We start from the raw sequence: 25,551 nt of genomic DNA, 5'->3' as shown, positions 1-25,551 counted from the left end.
CTTTCAAGTCGGCTGTATCTGTGCAAGCGTCCTTTCGTAGAAGCTGCCCGAGCAAGAGGAAGATGGCTCCCCTCACCAACCCCACAGTGCTAAGATCCTCATGAGGACATCACCAGCCTCTGTATCTCTGAAGGCCAATTGTTAAATACACCAGTTAATGCTTGGAGGGCACTGAAGAGGCCATCTTGAGCTTTCCAGAGACCCGAAAGCAAAATAAATGGCTAGTTTTCATATAAACTGCACAGGACATCTTACTCAATGAATACTGATTAAAGCTCGCTTTGTACACAGCCTTCTTGTGAAGGATAAGGAGACAGGAAGAACATCTGCCCTCAGGGAGCTTCTGCGCACGTGAGAGAACTGGCTCACACACAGATTAAGTCCATATAGAACGTCGTAGAACCTCGGCACAGACTCGGGGAGTCTAGGGAGCCTAGGGAGTGCCAAGAAAGAAGATGGTAGTTCTGAGAAAAGACACTGGGGAAGGCTGTACAGAGTAGGTCTTGTTAAGTCAGAAAGATTTCAAAAGAAAGAAAAAGAACAGCACAGGGCAGTCCAGAAAGAAGGAAGGGTTGGCTCAAATCCCATATGAAAAGGAAGAGTGAAAGTCACACACAAGCCTTCCCATAGGTTCCTTAAAGATACAACTGGACAATGGATTAAAACCAAATGCGGTTACACCCAAAACTGGGAGAGCGTAGCCCACAAGCTACCTGCTCCAAGTAAACATTTTCCCAACTTAGATCTATACGAGGTTAGAGAACTTCTACAACCTCAGAGCTGTAAGCCAGAAGGCTCTCGTGTGAGGAAACCTGGTTACTAGTTCTAGTAAGTCACCACAAGGCCTTGCATCAAATCCCTTCGCTTCTACGGACCTCCAGTGTTTCATCCGTCAACTATCTGGGGTGGGGGTGAGGGAGGGACTGCCCCAGCACTGAAGGATTCTGGACCCCCAGACCGTAAATACCAGCAGGTACCCACTCCCACCCCCACCTCAGTCACCCTTATAATCAAACCATTTCCAGATATCTTATTTGGGGGCAGTAGCATCCCAAATTGAGAGCCACTGTAGTAAATGTTTCCGTAACCCAAGCCAATGGGCCCTGGGAACCCATTCCACCCCATCTCTCCCTGACTTCTTCCCATTCTCACTTGCCACATAAATATATGGACCTCATTGGTCAAAACCACTCAACAGCATCATTTCCTTGAGGCCAACCAAAATGGAAACCTGCCAATACTCATCTTTCCTCTCATAAAAACCTGTGAGGAAAAATGCCAAGCTGAGTGCCACACACCTACACCTCACGCTACCCTCGGGGGGCAGGGTCAGATTAACAGACAAGTTTTCATCTTCGGCCATCTGTAAAACTGATTTGATCGCATCCAAACACTGGCTCCATAGAATTCGGAAATTTGGGCTTTTGTTTAAGGTGACAGACCTGCCCTGAGGACCTCACCAGAGAACTGTCATACCCATAATGCAATATTAATGCAGAGTCTTATAATTCTTATTTTACATAAAAGCTTCATTGTGTGCCATATCCAATCTCCGCAGGCTACCTGCACCACATATTTTTATGAGCCTACATTTCAGCGCTCCAAGCCTACAATACACATAATTTTCAATTATGTTAGGGCAGCCCAGGATCACTGCCTATATAACATTACTGGTTGGAGGAAATGAGACTCGGCCCCACTGCCCAGAGAGAGCTAACCAGATCCAGATGGTGGAGGAAGACAGCCCCAGTCCCGCTGGCTTGCAAGGACTCCACAGTGACAGCTTCAACCTCTCCATCCCAATGCAACTTGATCCCACAGAATGGCTGGGCCCCCGCAAACCTGTGCCCATCCATTGGAAATAACTGGCATTCAGGCTGACGAGGCTCCTTTCGGGGAAATAAGTATTATGTCAGGATTTTTTAAAGGAAGTTATTAACCTCCTCCAAAAGTGATGGGTTTCCCAGGTTCCTTCATCTTCTACAATTGGTCCTTATTAATAAGGAAAATAAATAAATAAAGGGAAGAAAAAGGAAATTAGGTACGATTATAGCCTAGAGGAAAAGCTTTTCCTTCCTGGAGACACTAAGCAGCAGGAAATTCTATTCTGTTGGGTCCTAAAGAAAAGACCCGAAGGACGAGGCATCTCGGATTTACGAAAGGGCGGGAACCCCACACCACATTTTCCCCATGGCCCAACTTCGGTTTTACATCCTTTTGGGGAAGAGAAAAAAAAAGTTCCCACCATCCCACTACAAAAACAACACTGGGGCTCCGGCTCTCTTCCTTTCAGGCCGCTCAACGTGGAAATTATGAATTGCCTACAAAAACATTAAACTTTTCAGCAAACTGCAATCAAATGGGGCCGTGGGAATTCCTGCATTGAAAACTGTTGAAATGGAGTCCTGCTCAACTTGCATTTTGTAAATAATAATAATAATAATAATAATAATAAATGCATAAGGCCATCTTGACTTAAGTGTTTCATCCTTTGTTTAATACTAATGTTCTGCTCGTGGCCTGTTAGGGTTTTTCCCCAAATCCTATTTTATGATATGTTTCAGGGAGCTTAAGTTTAAGCTTCGGACCTGTGGACAAAGTCTCGAAATACATACAAAACCAATGGTCTGAACAGAATCAAACATTTTAAAAGCCTGTTAAATTGTCAGCAAAAAAAGAAAAAGGTATGCAACTCTAACGTCTCCTCCCCCACTGCCCCTGATCCAAAAAAAAGGACAAGGGGGGACACCTGGGTGACTCAGGCGGTTAAGCGTCTGACTTCAGCTCAGGTCACGATCTCACGGTTCACGGGTTCGAGCCCCACAACAGGCTCTGCGCTGACAGTTCGGAGCCTGCTCGGGATTCTCTCTCTCCCTCGTTCTCTGCCCCTCCCCCACTCACACCTTCTCTCAAGATAACTAAATAAGCTCAGACAAGGAAAGGCAAATGGGGAGGGATCTTCCGAATCAGAGGGCCCCGCAGGATCCAGCTACAAGTGGGCCTGAGGGAACCTGCTCCCGAGAAAGGCACCCCCACCCTTGTGAGTACAGCTTCCGTAGCAAGGACGGTGAGGAGGGCTGCTCAGAGAACCCGAATCTCAGGGCTGCTGAGGTCACGGTACAAAGCTGACTTTCGAAACAAATGGAACCATGCAAAGGCCAACGATGCTGATGACAAAGCTCCACATCCCTGATAAAAAAACCAAAGCTGCTTGGCCGCACTTCCATCTCACAGACGGGCAGACAAGTGACGTCCGTCCCTTTACTTGTACGGGGCGGGGTTGGCAGACTTTTTCTGTAAAGGGCTACAGCACATATCTTACTTAGGCTTTGCGACCCATACCATCTCGGTTCTACTCAGCTCAGGCGTGGTTGTCACCGAAGCGGCCACAGTCCTGCACGGATCATGTCGTGGCTGTGTGCCAATAAAACTTTATCTATAGGATACTAAAACATGGATTCCATAGGACTTTCCCGTGTCAGGAAATATTCTTCTTCTCTTAATTTTTTTCAACCATTTAAAAATAATAGAAAAACCATTTTTAGCTCACGGGCCATACAAAAACAGGTGGCAGGACAGCTTCGGCCCCCGGGCCACAGTTTGTCACCCCTGGCTTAGGGAATGAGTATGTAAAGACGTGATTTCAAGTCACACAGGATACATTCCTTCAGTGGGCCTTAAATCCAGACAGTCGAACACGATTACTTGGTGGCCCCAAGGCGACGTTTTAGATTTAATCGTCACTGGCAGACTCCAGTTTTGGGGGAAAAGCTCGGGAAAGAATCTGAGCTCTCCAGCCATGACTCCCAGTCACAAGGGCTAACCACTAGACCACAATCTCACCGAAATAACTATCCCTCCTTACCAAAATGGGAGTTTGAAAATCCCTGGGCAATTCTGACTGGAAGAGGTTCACGTGTTCAAAATTCTCACGCACTTCCCAGGAAACACTGGCAAATGTGTCACATGCCATGGAATCACCACGAAAGAGCGCCCGGCAGAAATTCCGCAGGTCATGGGTGATGTGCCCCGTGTGCTTTGGGCATCACCCTTCTACGTTCAGGAGCTGCTCTCTCCAGAGCTTCCCAGTGTGGGCAACCTTCACGCATCACGACGCTGGAATGACGCCCACGCTGGGCCAGTGTTGCCCACCAACAGATGGCATCAGCCCCGGGCTCAGGCAAGATGGGGAGGCAGGGGCCACCACGGGGCCTGAAGAGCCTGCTAAATGGAGAGGAAACCGGTCTCTTCTGGAAGACTAGGTCCCACAGAAAGCCCGTCACGCCGAAAAGGATTGATCTTAAAAACTGTGAAGGCCTTGCGCTCCCCTCCCCTTCCTGGTAGATCGGTATGCTTTACCTGAGTACAAAAACAAGACACCGGCCTTTTCAATCCAAGCTATTTCTCAGCAGGGGTGCTTCTTCCTAGGAAAACCCATTGTAAGAGAATTCAAAGTAGTTGGAAACCATACTCATGACAGATCATGACTGCTTAGTCTCGCTAACACCTGAGCACCAGAAAGTCACAAGTGTTGTGTTTCTTATAACAGAAAGTCGTTATTTTGTCCGAACACCCAAACCGAGAGACCACAAGCCACGGTCTATCCCATCCAAACCCACGAATCCTTCCTCCTCTGCGAGGTGACCCTCCCCCCCACCCTCCCCGTGCAGCCTCATTGTGGGCCCTGGGGACTCTACCCACACCTGCAAGCTGGAAGGGGTGACACCACGATCGTAATGTTCACGCCATGCAACTTTACAAAACCAAAGGCCACCAGGAGTCCCTCATCGTAGGAGGACAACGGAAAAACTTCACGAGACGACAGGAAGCGCAAGTATGTGGCCAATGGGGCACACGCATTTCTCCAGGAGCTCACGTTGCGAGGCTCACACACAGGCCTGTGAAAGATCAGGTTTGCCTGTCTCTTTCGGAAGCTACCTCATTTCTCAGAACTGGAAGATGGGAAATTCAGCCCATCTTCTATAAATAATTAACTTTGCCCTGCGGGTCAGGGAAACCCAATTTATCTAGAATAGTTAAATTATAAGAAGCCGTGATTAATATTCTGTCCTGCCCTCTGAATCATACAGGTACCAACAAGTTTCCCAGAGCCAGCCCTGACCGCATATAACTAACAGTGAAATTATATCAGAAGTCGTCAGAATCCCACAGGCTCCTCAGGGCCACCATTACAAAATTGGTTTGACCAACTTTCCTGCAGATGCAGAATGTGCCGGAGATTAAGCTGCTTTGTTCTAGGCTAAAACACAGCCCAAGAATTGCTTCTTTTGAAAAAATCCACCTAAAAGCCTAAGATAGAGGCTCTATTTAAAGAGGCATTATTTGCCTATAAAGTGTAACCGCAGAGAAAAAGAAAATTCAGGGGCGCCTGGGTGGCTCAGTCGGTTGAGCGTCCGACTTCGGCTCAGGTCATGATCTCACAGTTTGTGAGTTCAAGCCCCACATCAGGCTCTGTGCTGACAGCTCAGAGCCTGGGGCCTGCTTCAGATTCTGTGTCTCCCTCTCTCTCTGCCCCTCCCCCACTCATGCTTTGTCTCTCTCCGTCTCAGAAATAAAGAAACATTTAAAAAAAAATTTTTTTTTTGAAAGAAAAAGAAAAAGAAAATTCAGGAATGTGTGATTGTGCCTAGTCGGGATATAGCATAAGTGAGCATATACTATAGTTACCAAGGGAAAGAAAACCAAAGACCTCAGAAGGCTGGGTACATTCTGAACTTGGAGAAGGAAAAAAGCCACAGAAGAAAATGAAAGAAGATGCTAAGATTGACTTTACTTCTTACTTTTTTTTTTTTCTAATGACACCAACCATTGCAAGAACTTAGAAATGTTTCTCTAAAGTCCCTATCCCATTTCCCAACATAAAAGAAATCTGAGGGAGAGGAAGGATATCAAGGCACCCATGTAAAACAATAATTCAATAGCTCTGCCCTCTACCTCCATGAGTTGGTTGCTACAGGATTTTTCAATGAAATCCTTGCAGTTCACCTGTTTTTCTTCCTAATCATAACAATCTAAAGGGTCCTAACGGTATTGCTTCACATTTAGGGAGCACTTTAGAGTTCAAAGCCACATTCACAACAACCCTATATAATAAACAAGCAGAAAGTTACAACTGACCTTTTACCAAGGAGGAAACTAAGGCCGTTAGAACGCTGACCCAGCTTACCTGGGCTCCCTGGGTCAGCTGGCGTTCTGGTGCGCAAGGCTCCGGACCACCATGTTTCTGATTCATCCCGACTCGCCTGAGAACTCCCCTCCACCTTCTTCAGTTTTCTTATCAACGGCTAGGCATCAGTATCTCAGGGGAACGTCACACGGGGTCCTCAAAGGAATGAACCCTCCTCTCCGGCACCTATCAGCTCTCTTCTCCCCCCAGGTCGCTGGGCAAACGTTACATTATTTTCCTCCAAGGCTACTAGAAAATCATTTCTACCAGAGCTACTGAGGCCACTGGTAGTAAGGGGGAAACTGAGCAAAACAAGCAAATAACAAACAAACCAGAAAAATCCCCAAACCGCAACTTGGCATTTCCTGTATTCTTTACCTCCCTAGCTATTCAACACTCCCGTCCCTGAGATATTTTTGCAATTGCTAGGTCGGTGGTTTTGCAGGGAGGCTATGCTCTAGCGGCTCATGGAAGCACAGCTGGGTGGAACTGCGCTGAGCCCTTCCTTTCAAAACCCAGATGCACACCCCTCCCCTCCGCGGGGCTGCGGCCTGGGACTTCCTTCCATCATCCTGCAAAAGTCACTCTTAAAATCAAGGCTATGTGTTCCTGGGATAGCACGAGACTGAGAAAGAGTCCAGAAATCCACTTTTGAGGCCCACTTCCGCCACTATCTGGGCCATCACTTTAGTTCTTCACTGGGCGGGCGACCTCTTCCCCACTCTGGGCCTAACTCTGTAGCAGGAAACTGAGGAAAATTCTCTCAAAAGTCCCATTCGCCTCTGACTCACGTGTTCCTGCAGCATTTGCAAAGCACGTGCTCTGTGTTCAGCGTGGACTAGATATTCCAAGGCCTAGAAGAGTCATCTAAGACCCAGTCAAGGGGACAATAAGCGGGTCAATGGTACAGGGACTAACACAAGGAAGGAGCAATATTACAAAGAAAGATTTAATTCATGATGGTGACGTGGTCCTACCGCTTCCAAACCTTGCTGGTTTGTCTAGCAAGACTTCTCCCCTGACCCACTCTGGACCTGCTAAATGCAACTATCTGGGAGTGGGCCCAGGGGTCTTTAAGTATTTTCCCCCAACTCGTCATGTGACCCTGATGACCAGTAATTAGCATAAACTACCAGCACTAGGGCAGTACCAATAAAGAGCATGTGTATATTTACAGATTCCACCACACTTTCTCAAAAGCTCTTTTATTAACCTCCTACATTGATGGTCACTACATCTCTTTAGGTGGTCAAAGTGGATCCCTCCAAACCCGCTTTGAATTTTTTTTTTAAGTTTATTTCTATTTTGAGAGAGAGAGAACACAAGTGGAGTAGGGGCAGAGAGAGGGTGGGGGGAGAGAGAGTTCCAAGTAGGCTCTGTGCTGTCAGAACAGAGCCCTACGCGGGACTCAAACTCACGAACCACGAGATTATAACCTGAGCTGAGATCAAGAGTCAGACCCTTAACCGATGGAGCCACCCAGGCGCGCCCGTCCAAGCCCATTTTAAAAGTGAAGAAAAGCAGAGAGAAATGAGGTGACTGAGCCATGCAGTTACGAGGGATTCTGAACCGGAATGTAGATTTCCGACCAGGGCTCGCAATCCCTTCTATCAGACGGAGTAGAAGGACCAGTGGGGAGGGAGGGCAAAACATTTGCAAGGGGACAAAAGAAACGGTGCAGCCCCCGCACCGACCCTTGGGAGCCAGTGGGAAATCAGCCTCAGAGACCGTCCTGCTCGGTCATGACCAAAAGCAGCCCAGGGCAAGCCACGTCGGAGTCTTCGGGCAGCCTCGAGACTGAGTTCCCCCAAAGAGGGCTGTGGGTCCCAAGCCAATGTCCACCGTGCCACAAGCGTCCACGCCCCTTGAGGGCCCATGTCCCTGAGGTCAGAGGACATGAAGCCACTGGAAGAACCTAGAAGCAGAAACCCTTGTCTTCCTGTCTTGCTCAAACATGTTGCCCATCTTCAGCCCCCACACAGGGCAGCGTAAACTCCTTCTCCACGGCCCCTCCTTGGGGGGAGGCGGGGGCGGGGGGTGACTAACAAATAACGAAAGCTCACATGCCACTGTAGGAACCATGAAGAGACAGGCCAAAGACGGCCTACTTCGTGTCACCACGTTTTCTTATGACTGCTCCTTTCAAAAGGCTCAGTCCAGTCCGGTTGATTGTGATGTGCTGGTTACCACCTGCTTGCCTACAAGCAACTCAAAGTGCACACGGGCACCTGCGGGCCAGAAAAAGACGCCGAAAGACATGGGATGGCAAGCGTGGGCATCACTGGGGGCTCACCAAATATGGGGCACAGTGGGTAAGAGCACACCAAGTCTTGGCTGAGGACTGGAGAAGAATGTGGTGGTCGAGCCGTACAATGGAATACTATTTGGCAATGAAAACAAGCGATTACTTGCAACGGCACTACGCTAACTTAAAGAAGGCCGACAGGAAAGGTCACATATTGGAGGATTCCTCCTGTAGGAAACATCTAGAATAGGCAAATCCATAGAGACACAGATTAAATTAGTGGTTGCCAGGGACTGGGAGGAAGGAGGCATTGAGGAGTGAGTGATTGCTAGTGGGCATGGAGTTTCTTTGGGGCTGGTGAAAATGTTCCGGAAACAGACGCGGTTCATGTTTGCGCACCACTGTGAATATACTAAAGCCCGCCGAACTGTGTACTTTACATGGGTAGATTTAATGGCATGTGAATTATATCTCATTGTTAAAATGGATTACAAAAAAAAAAAAATGCATCAAGTCACTTGATGGTTATCGCATTCATTTCAAAGCCCCAAGGGCGGGGGAGAGCACACAGTCAGTCACATATGCAAAGACTCCACCCACGATGCCATAACGCCTCAAGAATGAACTGCGAAACAGGTGAACACACCTATTCTTCAAGGAAAAATCAGACCCTCCAAAGCTCCCCGGGAAACAAGCCATCTCCAAATGTGACCGGCTGGTGTGGGATCTTGGAAAAGGACCATTCCAAAGGCAGAGGACCGCTGATTCTGCCTGAAAGCTGGGAAGAACACAGCCCGCCCTGGGATAAATGCGCTGAGGAAGAGACCAGGGAGGCGGGAAAGGAAGGAAGGGCGTGAGAACTGTTTGAAGGCAAACCAAACAGAGAGGAGCGCTGGAGTCAGCAGAACCGCGACAGGTCAGAAACCTGAACCCTGTGTAGTCCGTCCATTCTCCATCACCCTGTGGCTTCAGGCAGGCCAGGATGGCTTTGCACCTCAGTTTCTCTAGCTAGAACATGGGCTTGGAACCACTCGCCTAGAGCCTCCCAAATGACTTCCTCACCATATTTTCTTTCTTTTTTTTTTTTTTTTTTTGGTATTTATTATTTTTTCAATATATGAAATTTATTGTCAAATTGGTTTCCATACATCACCCAGTGCTCATCCCAACAGGTACCCTCCTCAATACCCATCACCCGCCCTCCCTTCCCTCCCACCCCCCATCAACCCTCAGTTTGTTCTCAGTTTTTAAGAGTCTCTTATGCTTTGGCTCTCTCCCACTCTAACCTCTTTTTTTTTTTTCCCTTCCCCTCCCCCATGGTCTTCTGTTAAGTTTCTCAGGATCCACATAAGAGTGAAACCATATGGTATCTGTCTTTCTCTGTATGGCTTATTTCACTTAGCATGACATTCTCCAGTTCCATCTACGTTGCTACAAAAGGCCATATTTCATTCTTTCTCATTGCCATGTAGTACTCCATTGTCTATATAAACCACAGCTTCTTTATCCATTCATCAGTTGATGGACATTTGGGCTCTTTCCATCATTTGGCTATTGTTGAGAGTGCCGCTACAAACATTGGGGTACGTGTACCCCTATACATCAGCACTCCTGTATCCCTTGGGTAAATTCCTAGCAGTGCTACAGCTGGGTCATAGGGTAGGTCTATTTTTAATTTTTTGAGGAACCTCCACACTGTTTTCCAGAGTGGCTGCACCAGTTTGCATTCCCACCAACAGTGCAAGAGGGTTCCCGTTTCTCCACATCCTCTCCAGCATCTATAGTCTCCTGATTTGTTCATTTTGGCCACTCTGACTGGCGTCCTCACCGTATTTTCAACCCCAGAGGATAACACTGAGTAAATGACAGGACAGTTAAGATGTGTTATTTCTTCCTCCAACGGGCACCCCGGAGTGACAAGCCAAAAACAGCTGGGTAACATGTTACCTTGTTAGCTACCGCGTAAATTGTTAGAGAAAGAGCCATCAGGTGACCTCTGAGAAAGACAAAGCCAGAGAGTAACAGGGTCCTGGGGACCTGGAAGAGTTATTTTAAATACATGAATCAGCACGACTGCAGCAGACACAGAATCAGGAACTTTAAAACATTCTTTCCTTTCTCCACAGCCAGAAGCGCTCAAGACCCTAGATCTTTCTGATTCGGTTCTGCTTCCCATTCTGTCGTATTTCTCCCCCCTCTTCCACAACGACAAAGGACAACCCGAGTCTCGGCAGTCAACAGGCAAAAACTAAAGCACAATTCATGTGCTTTAGTCAGTCCACTTAGGAACAAAACGCAAGACAGACCTCGGCTCGTGTCCTCAAATTCCCACTGAAATTGTGAACCGCGCCGGATCTCCCTCTTATTTGTGTTTCCCCTTGTCACATCTCGAACGATGCTCGGTGGCTCCAGCAAGGCCTCCCTGTCCAACTTTTTATTGTCCGAGGCTAGCTGTGACAGGCATGCGGAGATGCTTCGTAATGCTAACCTCAGGAAGCCAAAAGGTCAGGCAGCGCCTCTGGTTAATTTTGCTGGGGGAGGACCCAAACCCCCGAGCCAGGGCGAAGATTTAGTGAGGCTGACCTTCTGGAGGCCCCCGACCCCCCTGCACACAAGTCTTGCTGCCTCAGCCAGAAGTGGCCTGCCACTCAAGTATCATCTTGCTGTAACAAATTACTCCTAACCCAGGATTACGGCTCTTTCCAAATCCCTCCTAGAGAGCAAGGAAATAAACATTCTCTCCCAGGACTCTGCCCCAGTTGTTTCCCCTGTTGGTAATCCTTGTCTGTATTTGCTTCTCCTACAAGCCTTCGTCTGGGAGGTCTGCTAGACCATTCCGGCCCACTTTCCTTTCAGACATAAGCTGAATGTCTCAATTGTCCATTAGGCACAGTAAAAGATGAAGGCGGCCTTTCTGTCCGGAGGAGTCTCACACAATAGTTCTCTTTGCCCACACACTTCTCGTCTGACTGCAGACTCGACGGGCCTAATCCTAGTCACTCACGGAGCTCCACACCCCAAATTCCTTCCTAACGCCCCAGAGGGACGAGTGCGGACGCGCCGTGGTGAAGCTGTGACGCTCCCAAAGCACACGGGGGCAGAGAAGCAGGCCTGCCCCTCCACCTCCCACCCCCACCCCCGGGGGCACCATGCCATTTGGGGGCAGGCTGAATGGGGAGAAAGATCTAGAAAGAAGACGCAAGATAGGAGACTGCCGGCAGGAGAGACTACCTCTGACCCCATCCTGCGGTTTCCTTTAATAAACTACCAGGAGATATTTCGAGCACAATAATCTCACTTGGGCAAGGAAACACGGCTCTGCCCACTTCCAAAGTCTCCTCTGAAACCCCAGGATATTCCAGACCCTTCAGACAGACAGGGCCGCTTTGTGTTTTTAATTGTATACATACAGTGACCAGCATATGCCAAGAAGCAGAGGGCAGAACAATGGATGTTATAATCCACGTGGGTGATGTGAAGCGATAGGGATCTTAGGGTTGTTTTACGCGACACTTTTCTCCCTGCGGAGAGCGGCTGACAGCACGCTTGCTGACGCGTTCCGGGCCGGGAGAGACACTTTCTGAAATAACCCAAAGGCACCGAGGAGACAGAAATACCACCAACAATCCAGACACCAAATCAAATTCCTGTTTTAAACAAGGGGAAGGTGTGGAGGGGACAGCAGTGGAAGAAACTGAATTAGACGCTACAACTCATCCTGAAGTGAGCAAAGCCTTAATTTTCCCACGTGCGCGCCCCCAGGGCCATCCTCCCCTCTCTCGCCGGGGCCACCGGGCCTCCCCAAACAAACTTGTTCTCTGCTTCTGTGGTTTTAGTCTTTAAAGAACCTGGCTTGGAAAAAGGCGGTACCGATCTGAAGCTAACCGCTTAGCTCATTACTATGTCATCTGGACGGGAAAATCAATTCCAACAGCATCAAGTTTGGTTATCCCCTCCCCCGAAGGTCTGCACTATTAATAGCAAGGAAGTTTCCCAGGCTTCGGTTTATTTGTAATCGTGACCAGCCCTGACCACAGAACCTGGACATCTGCACTCCTAGAACTCCCAGGCACCCGGGAGACAGAATTTCAGGTCTCCGTCTTCTGACAGCAGCAGGAAGATGCGGAAGGTAGGCTGAACTTCAAGCAGGCAGAAAGATTCAGGTCAAAGAGTACTCGATCCCAGGAAAGGGCTAGGTAGTCGAGGGGGAAAACTAAGTTAACCTCTCTCTCTATATATCTATCCTGCTCCTGTGCTCCCCTGTGGACAAAGGTCACCATGTTATCGACCCATCATGGAATTGGAAGACAGAAGGTTCTAGAAGAAACAGCTTAGTTAAAAATAAAGCTAAAACCTCACTAATTCAGACCGGGGTGGTACAGCAGAATGGTTAAGAGCACAGGCATAGGACCTGGAATGCCTAGGTTCAAGTCCAGGACCCGTGGCTTCATGCTTCTGGGGCACTGGACAAATGGCTTCACCTCTCTAGGCATCCAGCCCTGCCCCTGACTGCGAGGTGAGGATAATAACCTAGGGATGATAGTGGTACCTCCCTCTCAGGATATACAGGAGTCATTAGTAGTGTCTGCACCACCAACCAGACCTGGTTTGATGTAGGAGCTAGAAGGCTGATGCGGTTCATGGTCACGGACCAAGCCAACTCACCGCAGGGAGTAGAAAGGGAAGAGAAGGAAGCAAACGCACGAAGTATGTAAATGCCCTAAGTTAACGGACTGCCCAAGTTGGGTGTCTGATGAACAGACCAGCTGACACAACCCGCCATGACCATCCACACGTCAATGGGAAGGTAAGGAATTGTGCATTCAGCTATTTTAAATATATCCCTCCTTCCTCTCTTGTGTCCTGGCAAAGAGAATTCAACTCCAGCTGTATGAGGTTTTCCCCAACACCTGAATGAAGGAAGCCATCTGCATGAAGTCCCACTCAGTCCCCGCCAAGTACAGGTGAGCACACAGTCATCCCAACCAAAGGGCCTTCCAGAATCTGGCCTCTCACTCTGCAGATACAGGGGCACAAAGCAAATCACGTGCTGCCGTGATCAGAGAGGAAAAATGCTAATTCAGCAAATCGTTCACGCTGCGCCTTTCATGTCCCTGTGCCCAGGAAATACCCCAGAAGCCCCGCTCTTGCCTCCACAAGGTCCCCTTTCTCCTTTTCCTCTGGACCACTGAGTCCCCGCTGGGTTAATTCTATCTACTACTGTGAGGGCCCAAAGCAGCAAAGGAGGAGTCGTGGGGGCTGCATGCATTCAGACCAAGTTTCTAGATCCCATCTCGAGGCAGCTCAGACCCAGGTTCAAACCCCAGCTCCAAAATTCCATTCATTCACCAAAATATTTACTGAGTGCTTAATATGTGCCAAAAGAATTGGGTCCTTGAAGAGAGACTATCAGAGCTGACCACTTTAAAAGCAGGGTGAGCTCAGGCAAACAGCACCACCTCTCTGAGCACTGGCGCTTTCTCTTCTGTAAAATGGGAATACACACTAATACCCACCTCTCAGAGTTCTCCCAAGGATCCAATGCTTGGCACCATGCCTGGCATATGGCAAGTGCCTGGTAAATGCTAGCTATTACGTTATTAGCTGGCTATTACATTGCTATTAATATAATCAGCATCGTCAGAATAAAACTCCTTGAGATACCGCACGATTCTAAATCACCCAAGGAAAAGGAAATCCCAGGTATGCGTATTATCCAACGCCGAAAGAGAAATAAACACTTAGCCTGAAGTAAAGCAAAGCGACCACAAACATTCCTAATTAACCAGGCTTGCATTTCCTCACCCCTCCCTTCAATTCACTCACCCCTAGCCTTCTGGTGAAGTGGGATTTTTCTGTAACTACAGCTGGTCTCCCTCGTATGTCTGGTCTCCCCTTAGGTATGCCAAGGCTTAGATGCAGGCCTGCTGTTCCAAGCCACTGCACCTCTCCCCTCCAACTGGCCCTCGAACTTAAAAACATTTCTTAAAGGTCTGCAACCCCAGAATTCCAATTCTTGCCCCGAACGCTCTGCAAAAAGCCGACACACAGGGCACAAGCTGGCACACAAATCGTGGGGTTGCGATGCGTTAGGCTAAACATAGCAGCAGCTGCTTAAAGGCTACCAAAAAACTACACGAGATCATCATCCCAAAGAGGTTTTACAAGTACACAAAGGAAAAGGGAAAAAGGAAAAAGAAAAAAAATCTCAAAAAGACACTGTCATTCTTCTCCCAGGCTGTGTCTTGATTTCTTCTTTCTTTAAGATTTTAAAACCTCGCCTGTTAAAAACATTGCCTAAAGAAGGGGGAGACAGTTGGAAAAAGGAAATTCAGAGAACTCCCTGGTGCCCCTGGTTTACCACTGTCAGGCAGAACACCAAGGGTCAGCCACTTGGCAGTATGTTTGGGGACCATCTCCACCCCGTGGTTCTACCCAGGATCAGTGTGGATTTCCTCCTGCACTGACCACGTGCTCTGAGAATGAGGAAGGCAAAAGCACCAGCTGTAAACGAGGTATGGAGATGCCCAGAACAAACATATATGGAGAGTTAAGCTTCAACTATGGTTTAAAGAGTAGGAAGTCAGACCAAATCTGGTGTCTGAACCCCAGACCACCCCCGGGCAGGTTATGAACTTCCCTGAGCTTCAGTTTCTCCTTCTGTGAAACGGAAACGAACAACACTTCTTCCATCAGAGTTGTTTCCGAATCATGACCGCAGGCAGAGGCTTAGAACAGCCTCTAGCATAGGGTAAGTGTGCAAGAAATGCCAGCTCTTAGGACCACTGTCGTCCCTACGATGAAGTTCGTGTTCGCCACACTGGCGACCGGGGATGCTTCTGTCAGTGTTCAACGCTACAGTCTGTCATCAGAAACTTAGATTCCAGGAGGCGGAAATAAAAAGGGAAGCTGTGTGGTTGGAGAGTTAAAAAGGATAACAGTGAGTAGTAGAAACCAGGTAACACGTGAGATCTTCCTACAGGAAATGCCCTCTGTTAAGTCCTTTACCCATTTTTCAGATGACGTCTCAGGAAACTGAGCTGGGAGAGCTCAGGCAAGCAGCCCAGAGGTCATAGGATTTGGAAGTGAAGGTTATGAGGCCAGGAAACATGTCTGTCTCTCTGTGCCCCTGTGCCAAGCATGAAGGTCTCTTTAAGCCTCGTTTAACCTTCAACAAATATTTATTGATGCGGCGCTTTGCCGGGCATTATGCTGGGTACTAGGCAGAAGAGACAGATCACAGAGCCTGAGAGTCAGGTGACCTGGGTGAAAATTCCCAGCCGTCACCCCACTTGCTGGGTGACAGTGGGCAGAGATTTCTGCTCCCTGACCTCTGGCTATTGTAAAACAATTCCCCTTCACCGCACCTCATAGGGTGGATGCAAGAATTCCACTGAAACAATATCTAACTACTTGGCAGCTTCTGGCGGAGCTTTGGGATTCATTCGACATCAGTTGCCCTCCCTCTACCCCCTCCCATACCCCTCCCATCTCCCAAAACCGGCCCTAGTTAATACATCTATAAAATAAAGATAATAGTGAGGTCTCTGAAAAGCACTTCGACTATAAAATATAATATGAAACATAAAAAAACACATTATTATTATTATTATTATTATTATTATTATTATTCCAGGGATGCACCCCACCTCTACATCCAAATGCCTCACTGCCACTAGGAACTTGGTATTTGCATGGTCTCGGCAAAGCATACTCCTACCAGGCAGAGGCAACTGGGTCTTCTGGCCCCGGAGGGTAGATGATGGGGGAGGGGGAGGGGAGGGGGCACTGGGCTGTGCAGGATGCTTGCATTTCCAGGCAGGAAAGAGAAGCACACAGCACTAGGTAGAGGCTGGATCCACACCGGGGAAGGCGGTGAGGGCCGGGAAGGTGGTTCTGCGCTCCCCCGATGGTGCCTCACCAAGTTCTCGGCCGGCTCTCCATCGGCATGGTGGCCACCGCATCTGTCTCCCAAGCCCCAGGTCAATCAAAGAGGCATTCCCAGGCCCCTAGAATAGGCCAGGCACGTTCAGGATGCCAGCGACCCTCCGGTGAGTGGTAAGGCAACATCGCTGCCCTCACTGACCTCATTATCCTCAGGCCCAGAAGATCCATTCGTTGCAACAGCACAATACACATACTAACTTCTCAAAAGCTTACCCCAGGGCCACAGCACTTCCCCAAATTTTAAGAGGCATCCACCCACTCACCTCCTTTGTTTTAAGGAAGGGCAAAGGTAAGGCAGCCCACCGCTAGCTCAAAAGTCACAGCAAAGAAGCCAACCGAGCGGTTGGGGTTGTCAAGTCCTTAACATCAGGAAAATCCGCCTCCCTCGATGCCATCCACAGTTAATCTGGCAGACAAATGAGGCAGTAGTTTGCTTTTCGCTAAGGGGCAGGTGTCAAACCTGGCTGAAATCCACATGAAAAAAATGTGGGCTGCCCATGTGACCACATGCACACCTGAAAAGTCAATATATCCAAAACTGCTCGTCTGTTTACCACTTTAAAAAGAAGAAGAAAAAAAATCAACCACCTTTTTAGCAATGCTTTCCTCTAGGTAATGGAATTACAAACAATTCTTTCTTGCTGCTTTATACTTTCTAACTCATTATTATGGTTTTTTTTTCCCCAACACGTTATTTTAATCTTAAAGTGAAACTTTTAAAGAAAATATATTTGCCAGCAAACTACCAAATAGCTGTAACTATAAAATTATGTATAACTAGGTATGACATGAAAAAGGCCGTGGTGACATTTGAATTTGGTTGTAGAAACTCAATTAGGTTGGTTTTCTCCTGTCCCTCGTGAGGACCTCTTCAAAGGCGATTCAGTCGCACGAGGAGCCCATTCTAGGATTGTTGGGATTTCAAGTGCTCTTTCCCGCTGGCCCCAGAAACCCACGGTCACTCCTGTGGCCCATCTGGACACGGTTCAGATTTCCACCATCGCACCCATAACGACTTTACTCTACTTCCTGGTTCTCACAGCTGCCTCCCAAGGTCACGTTCTGCTCCCCTCCAGCTCCTAGCACTGCAGCAGGCAGACGCCTGGCGCACAGGAAGTTACACTGAAGAGAAACAGATGCCTGGCCGTCCACCCTAGCAAGGTACTAACGAGGGACTCAGGACGAAGCGTGCAGGGGTGGCCGGCTCTCTGGCCAGCAGCCTTCCACCCGTCCCCACTACTAACATGTCAAGGGTCTGAGATGACACTTCACTACCCATTCCAGCACTCTCAAGCCTAAAGCACAAAGAGAACAACAGGGTAATACACCCCAGAGAGACCATTTAGTCTCCTCCCACGTCTGAAAAGGTTAATGTTTATTGAGCACCTACTTACTACAGGCCAGGCTCTGATCCAACATTTCCACAGTTCTGTAATCTCCACCACCACTGATGATATAAATGTACCTGCTTCCTCAGCGGGGAGGGATGAACACCAGCGGAAGGAATTACATTTCTCAATGTCTTTTAGCGGCCAGTAGTCGGTCTATCACCCAGCACTGGGCACCCTCCCTAATTATGCATTGTTGACCCAAACGCCATCTTACTCAGCTCTCTCCAGCCCTCTTCAACGCACTAAATTTCTTGCTTTGCAAAGAAGATGGATTTTAAAGAGCAAAGAGCTACACGGGCCCTTCCCTGGAACTCAGTCTGCTCATCTGTAAAATGAATATAAACATAATTCCATTTGCAAAGCCCCAGTAAAAATTAAGGAAGGCAATGAATAGGAGGACCATTCAATTAAAAAAAAAAAAAATGTTTCTTCGGTCTTTTTTCTGAGAAATAAGGTAACCAGCACAGGAATGCTTGGATTCCCCCCAATGACTATGCTTTGTCTATGCTTTGACTATGCTTTGCAAGGTTCATGCCGTCCAAGCAACAGACCATTGGGTAGAAGGGAGAAAGTCCACACTGACCACGGAGGGTGTCCCTAGGTGGCCAGCCTTCCCTTCAGCTCAACTGCAAAGGGCAACACCCAGAAGAGCCCTCTGCCCCTCCTCCTTCCCAGTCAGGCTCCAGCCAAGGGGCGTAGAGTTCCCCTGAGAATTTCCATTTAAAGGTGTCCCGGTCACATCAGCCCAGCCTGCAAAGGAGACTGTGTGCGCAGCTGAAAAGTACACCCGAGGAGGAATGAGGAACTCAGGGTGCTTAGCTCCTGCTCCATCACTGGGTAATTTCTCTGCTCCCTCACGAGTCAAATGGGATAATACCTACTTCCACCCATCGCACAGGACCCTTCATTGGAGCAGGCGCGCCTGGCTCATGGAGGAAATCATTCAGAAAAGTCTCAGGCCCTGCCCCAGATAGTACTGCTCTGCGGGACTCAAATCCCTCATGATTTAGGAAAGGCTTATAAATGAAATCCAGGGTTCCTATAAGAAACTGTTCAGGTACAGTAGACATACATCCATTTTTGGCTTCGTCGCAAACTAGGATTTGAGTATTACTGGCTGTTCCACGTTAACAGAAGACCGGGGGTGGAAGGGAATACGTTGCGGTGGGGGAGGGGAGACGAAGTTGCTGGTACAAAAATCCCCAGCTCTGCTAGCCAGGGGCTCTTTGCAAACTGGAGGTAAGCCTCAAGAAGTGGTCAGTCCGCCGGGTTTCTGAGCCTCAGGGCAAAAGAGACACGGCTGAGTTTATACAACACCAGAAAGCAGAGGCTGCGGGGGGGTGGGGGTGGGGGGCTCACCCTGGCGCCTGTGTCACAGGATGTCACAATCGGGGTGGTAGCGGTATTTATCAAGGGTACAACCATTTCTGATTAACTGAGGGTTTGGGGAGGAGGCCAAATCATTCTGCCGACAAGCAGAAGATAAACCAAATCTTCCATTTCAAAACGGACTGGGCCAGTGATTTTTCCTTTCCTCTCTCTCCAGACCTCTTTCCCCACAGCAAATAAAGTAAGCCCCTGGCAGCTGATGAATTCAATTCCAGTCTAAGAATACCAGGGTGAAGAAAGTGGAGAGCTCCAGAGAGCTCCCCCTTGGGGCTCCTTGCTCTGCTTGCAGCTACGGGGTATCTGCCTTGGCATGCCAAAGCCTTATAAAGAAATGAAATATTGACACACATACACTCGAGGCCTACATGAGCCATACTGGAACATTCCACCATAGCAAAAGATCATTCTCAACCCCTACTCTCTTGCCGTTAGAACATTTGAGTCCCCAGGAAGTGGATTCCTTGGCATTAATATCATTAAATCAAGCGAAATTTAAAGTAAAAACACAATAATGGAGCACAGGCAAAGCAGGACCAAAGGTGAATCCTCCTCCCCCCCGGACCCCACAGGCACGGCAGCCTCAAGCACACCAGGATTAAGAGACCTCTGCTCTGGGACCACGGATGCGGTTTCTTTCACATCACCTGTCCGCAGTCTTAGGCAGACAATCCCCGCACACTTTCCTTTGTTTTGTTTTGTTTCTTAAACATATATACAGAAAGCCAATCAGGCAGAAAAAGAGCAGCAGAGGAATGGCCTGGCACAAGGCAAAATGTGCTGCCCATTCTGGTTCAGACTAATAATAAATAATAATACTTTGTGCTTCTCTGGTGCCTTTCATCTGAGAATTTCAAAGTGCTCTGCAAACATTAACTAATTACTCCTCCAGAAACCTGCAGAGATGGCAGAGGAAAGAAATGGAAGCAGTCCTGGACTTCCCAGCATTTCAGGATTTCTACCGTCCAAGGATTCAAAACTCTCCCGAGGAGGATGCTCCCCCCCCCCACACCCCCACAAGATGGCAGAGGGGAGGCAGAGGGGAGGCAGGGGTGAGGTAAGGGGCAGAAGCCACCTTGCAGCTTTCTCTGGCTCGAATCCCAACTCTGTGGCTTCCTCAAAGTAATGCGGAAGTTACTAGCTACAGCCAGTCTTTGATAACAACTAGGGGTGACCATATAATGCATCACCCAAACCAGGGCGCTTGTAAGAATAAAGGAAAGCGCTGTTAATAACTGGCATAAAGTAGAAAGGTCGAGGCCAAACAAGAGACTCTGATCCTCGCGTGAAATCTACCCATTTCAGGACGAAGGCTTAGAACGGGGCTCCCTGAATTCATGCACTGACATAATCAACAGAGAAAGCTCCAGGTTTTGCCAAGCATGTACTTCCATTCCAGAAGCATCCCTGGGCCTTGAAATTAAGCCTCACAAAACTACCACCAGACAGTCTTGATCACGTTCCAGCAGAGTGATATTCAAAATAGATGACTACCAGCAGATGGCCCTCCCAAGGGACCCACCAGGGTCCTGAAGTCCCCTACTCTGCTCTTTATAGTTACTGGATGGATCAGAGCATGGGCGTATTTCAGGATTTTAACCACCAGCGTTTCTGCTGAATGCTAACTTAGACACTAACACATACCCTTGTTAAACCACCCCCACTAGGAAGAGGCCAGGCTCTTCAAGGAGCAACTCCCTAGGTGCAGGCACCCCTGTTCTAACATGCAAACTCTACTGGTTTTTGCAACCACATCAAGTTTCTGCAACACACTTAGGGGTTACGGAGAGAGCTGAATGTGCACGGAAAGCCTCAGTCAGCACCTCCTGGTTCTCACAAATCAATCCAAATTAATGAAAACTGTGCATTGCAGAGGCGTGTTATTTTTAAGAAATGTTTTGGTACCTTCAAACAGTGCAAGCAACCCCAAAATAAGCAAAGAAATATCCGCTGGATGAGATTCTCAAGGAAGCTTGCAAGAAAAGAAGAGGTTAGCCAGGCAGGTGCTTGCATATAGACGACAAGGCTTCTAAAGGACGCAGATGCTGCAAGGTAATTGTCCCTCTGCTAGCTCATTACCCAATGTCCCACAAACCCGTTCATCATAAAGAAAATAGGAAATTTTGGTTTCAAGTCCTGATCAAATTACGTAGGATTCAAAGGCCCAGGGGTATGCTCCTTCCTAAAATGCTTCTGCTCTTAGAACCCTGCCTGCCCTGCTCACACTTTCGTGCTGGTTCACACCTCCATCACAGGGACACACTGCCAGAGCCCTAGCCCCAACCGCGGTGCCTGGCTGCTGCGGGCCCCGGACAAATGCTGCAGCGTTCATTCATAAAGTAAGAAGACAAGTTGTGACGGTTCACAACTCCGCTCCAATCTGGCTCCTTCGTTCTATGAATGGAGTGGTCAGTCGCCTGATTCGAATTCAGCAGGGACCATCCAGTCTCAGAGCAGGGCTCCCCCACCGTTCTGCACGCTGGAGTCAACTGGGTATCCTCCAAAGGTACTGATGCCAGGCTCCCCACCCCTCAGACATTCTGACCTAACCGAAATGGACTGCAAACTGAACCCTAGAATTTTACAAGCTTCCCAGGTGATTCTGCAGGGCAGCAAAGTTCGGGAACCACTGCCAACAAGCCTGATCCTCGGGGCGTAGCAACAGCGGCAACCTCTAGGAGCTCGGGAGAATGCAGCTCTTGGGCCCCGCCCTGTGCCTACTGTAGCAGAATCCGCATTTTAACAGAGCTCCAAAGGTTCCCGCGCCCATCAGAATCTGAGGTCTCCTTCGCACGTGGCATTCAAGGCCCCCTCACGGGAGAATCCAGCTTCAAAACCATCCACCACCAGAACCCTCACTTCCCTTTGCACGCATTACGCCAGTCACCCTGCCTTCCGGAAAAGTCCGTGACTCCGTGCTTCTGCTCCACCCAGGGAAGCCCTCCCCTTCCCTAATCTCTAGGTAAGAAAATTACTATCCACACGCCACAGCTTAAGCATTCAGATGCCAATTTTTTTCCAGCCCACCAGGGACAATCCTCCCCCCGACCGCACCCCCCCACCATACCCTTAACCATTAAGCAATCTCCAACCCAAGCTGGCTCTCCACAGCATAAGGACTAATGCCAGGGCAATGACAGGACTCTGGAGACAGGCACGCCTAGGACTCAAAGCCTCCTTCCGCCACAAACTAACTTAAATGAATGACCTTCGTCAAGGTGCTCAACTATACCTCTCTCTGAGGTCCAGCAGTCTTGCCTGTAAAACGGGGAGGCCACACCTTCCTCCTTAACCTCATGAGGATTAATGAGATGATGTCTGTAAACTGCTTGAATGATTAGCGTAAGTGACTCAGAATACAAAGGAAGCAAGTCCCATTGTCTTAATACAGTGGCTCCCACACCTTGGGATCCCTCAGGAGTCCTTACCATTACTGAGGGCTGGCTCCTCCCCCACAGTGGGATCTGGGATTTTTTTTAAAGCTCTCCAGGTGATTCAACTGTGCAGCACATTTGGGGAACCACTGTCCTAATCCATGACAGGTAGGAGACATCCATGAGTAGGAGCTGTCGTCGCAAAAAATGATTCAGACACGCACCCCTCTGCACCTGCTCTCGTGTCCCCTCACCTGGCTGCCCCACCCTGCTGCAAACGCAAAAGCGAGCTTCTGCAGGACTCCGTAAGAAAAGTCAAAGCTGGGGCGCCTGGGTGGCGCAGTCGGTTAAGCATCCGACTTCAGCCAGGTCACGATCTCGCGGTCTGTGAGTTCGAGCCCCGCGTCAGGCTCTGGGCTGATGGCTCGGAGCCTGGAGCCTGTTTCCGATTCTGTGTCTCCCTCTCTCTCTGCCCCTCCCCCGTTCATGCTCTGTCTCTCTCTGTCCCAAAAATAAATAAAACGTTGTAAAAAAAAAAAATTAAAAAAAAAAAAAGAAAAGTCAAAGCTGGGGCGCCTGGGTGGCTCAGTAGGTTGAGCATCCGACTTCGGCTCAGGTCATAATCTCACGGCTGTGGGTTTGAGCTGTCAGCACAGAGCCCACTTCAGATCCTCTGCCCCTCTCCTGCTCATTCTCTCTCTCTCTCAAAAATAAACATTAAAAAAAAAAAAAAAAAGACAACTCAGAAGTTCCCAAACACCACCAACTCCCATTCTTCAATCCCCAATGGTACATTCTTGCAGACCGGACAGGGGAACAACGAAAACGGGGTCCCCAGAGGTTCAGGGGTGACATACAGGTACACAGTTAAAGGAGACCAAGCAAAGATTTAAGACCCCCAAGTGAAAGGTAAATGGATGTGTGTGCTCATCTTTTATGGTCTCCCTTAATTACCTAAAAGAGCAGTCCATGCTACTGAGCAGGTCTGCAGAAACCCTTTCATCTCTCCCCTTGCCTGTCCCCCAGGAGACTCTACAGGTTTTCTTCAATGTATGAAAGGCTCTGTCCAGGAACACTAGCTTCAATTCACCAGCCTCCAAGGAACAGGAATTGAGAAGCTAAGCAAACTTGACAATGGCCCTTTATAGCTTTAAGCACAGGCAAAAAACACCCATCTCAGGGAAGCCTGTCTGCGCATCCAGCTCAAGGGATGAGGGCAAGCAGGAACATTCTCGTAGAGCAGCATTGCCCCAACACCCTGGGATGTGTCCCTAAAGCTTTGAAGACCTCTCCCTGGAGCCTGGCATCTTACATCTTCTGAGGAATTTCCAGAAGCCCAGGTCCATCAGTGGTGGGAGATACCTTGCAGCAAGGCACCAAATGGACATGTATAATGAATGCAGCTCAAACTCTCAAGAGCTGAAAGCCTAGAACCCGGGGGACTCAATGCCAACAATTCTGATCAAGAGGTGGCAGGGATTTACCAAGGCCTTTCAGAGGGTTAACAACCCGAGCAGGTCGCATGTTGCCCCAGGCCAGGTTCAGCACCCACCTTGAAAGATGGCGACCTGAAAACTCAGGAGGCCTTGGAGAAACATACACAGATTGAAAGGGCAGCATGAAAAGTGATGAAGGAGGGACCCGTCCGATCCAGAATGGATTCTAGTCACCAGGAAACTGATTTCTAGAAGCCTACCACCACTCCATGCACAGAACTTTGAATCCACTCGTGAGCTGAGCGGGGCTCAGCTGGCCCCAGGAGGGGGAAGAGGAACAAGAAAAAAAGCCGTCGTCAGATGCCCAAACCTGCCAGCCACCCAGGAGGAAACAGCATGGGAAACCGCTCTTTTACAGCAGTGTTTCCTGAACGGTGGGGCTCCAGGGCACGATTTCAGGTGGTACAAGGTGTTACCTGAGTAGTTACAGGATATCAGTGTGTATTAGAAAAAAATAACTAGCACATCAAACTTAGAATTTCACAGATGTTAAGGCTTACGGTGAGGCTGAGTTTAAAAAAGTGAATCGGATGTTTGCATCAAATAAGTAACAGTGCAGGTAGCATAGTTATGCCAAAGATCATGACGGAGGCCTGGGGAGGAAAAGCTTGAGAAACCACACTAAAAGAAACCCAACGGGAATTGTGGCTGCACGGTACTGACATCATCAGGGACGCAAGACCCGGCTGAAAGGGGAGGCCGCAGTGCCCAGTGGGGAGCAACAGGTGAGGGGGAGACAGGTGACTGAGGGGAGTGGCAGCTGGTGACGCTGGAGGGTGACCGGGAAAAGCACCCAAGGCAAGTGTGGGGAAGTGAGCAGCCTAAGAAAGCAAAACCATCCCCAGGAATGAATCATCCACCAAGGGTGCTGAGGCTGGAATGGGCTGGAAAACCACTCCAACAAAGCTCTGGATGAAAATCTAAAGAAGGAAGGGTCCATGAAACCTTTAAAGAAAACAACAACCAAGCAAGTGTCCGCAAAGCTGAGCGAAGAGACCACGCAGAGGAGACCAGTGGGTTGCTTTCACTTTTGCTTCCAGGGGGACTCACTTTCCAGCTCTCGGGCCTGCCACTCCCTCACTGCTGGTGTTTGTGCTGCAGACGACTTCCCGAGCCCCGCCAAGCTGCCTGCCGGCCAGCCTTCCGCAAACTCCACCAGAATTCGGGAACACCCAGCTAAATCGGGAACGGCACGCGGTCCAGAGATGCCCTGCGACAGCCAGGCAGACGGCAAGCCCCTGAACGAGGGCGAGGATAACTTCTGGGGTGCCGGCCGCGTGGGGTTACCGACCCTCCCCGATCCTCCCCTCCCCTCTGGGCTTCACCTCCCCTCTCCACACTTCTCCCCCGGGGTTTCCACACTTCTGAAGGAAGGGGTAACGGGGAAAGAAACCCTGGCTCCAGCCTGACTTCATTCCACATGCAAATGAATCCCTTTTCCACCGTTAGGTTCCATTTCCAGGAAAATGTGGCAGAATCACTGTGTTTACTTCAGCCTCAGTGATGCTGCGAGGACGCAGCACAA

General features: G+C 49.0%; 1 protein-coding gene across 17 annotated transcripts in view; it reads right to left on the bottom strand.

Annotated features, from left to right (window-relative positions):
- Positions 1 to 25,551, bottom strand: part of TCF7L2 (transcription factor 7 like 2) — a 203,142-nt gene that overhangs the window by 126,104 nt on the left and 51,487 nt on the right. The window lies entirely within an intron of this gene.

This window comes from Lynx rufus, unplaced genomic scaffold, assembly GCF_022079265.1.
Source record: "Lynx rufus isolate CCGP_SWC_20201006 ecotype Redwood Valley unplaced genomic scaffold, mLynRuf1.p SCAF_11, whole genome shotgun sequence".
In the NCBI taxonomy this organism is placed as follows: Eukaryota; Metazoa; Chordata; class Mammalia; order Carnivora; family Felidae; genus Lynx; species Lynx rufus.
This window is presented reverse-complemented; position numbering and strand designations above follow the sequence as displayed.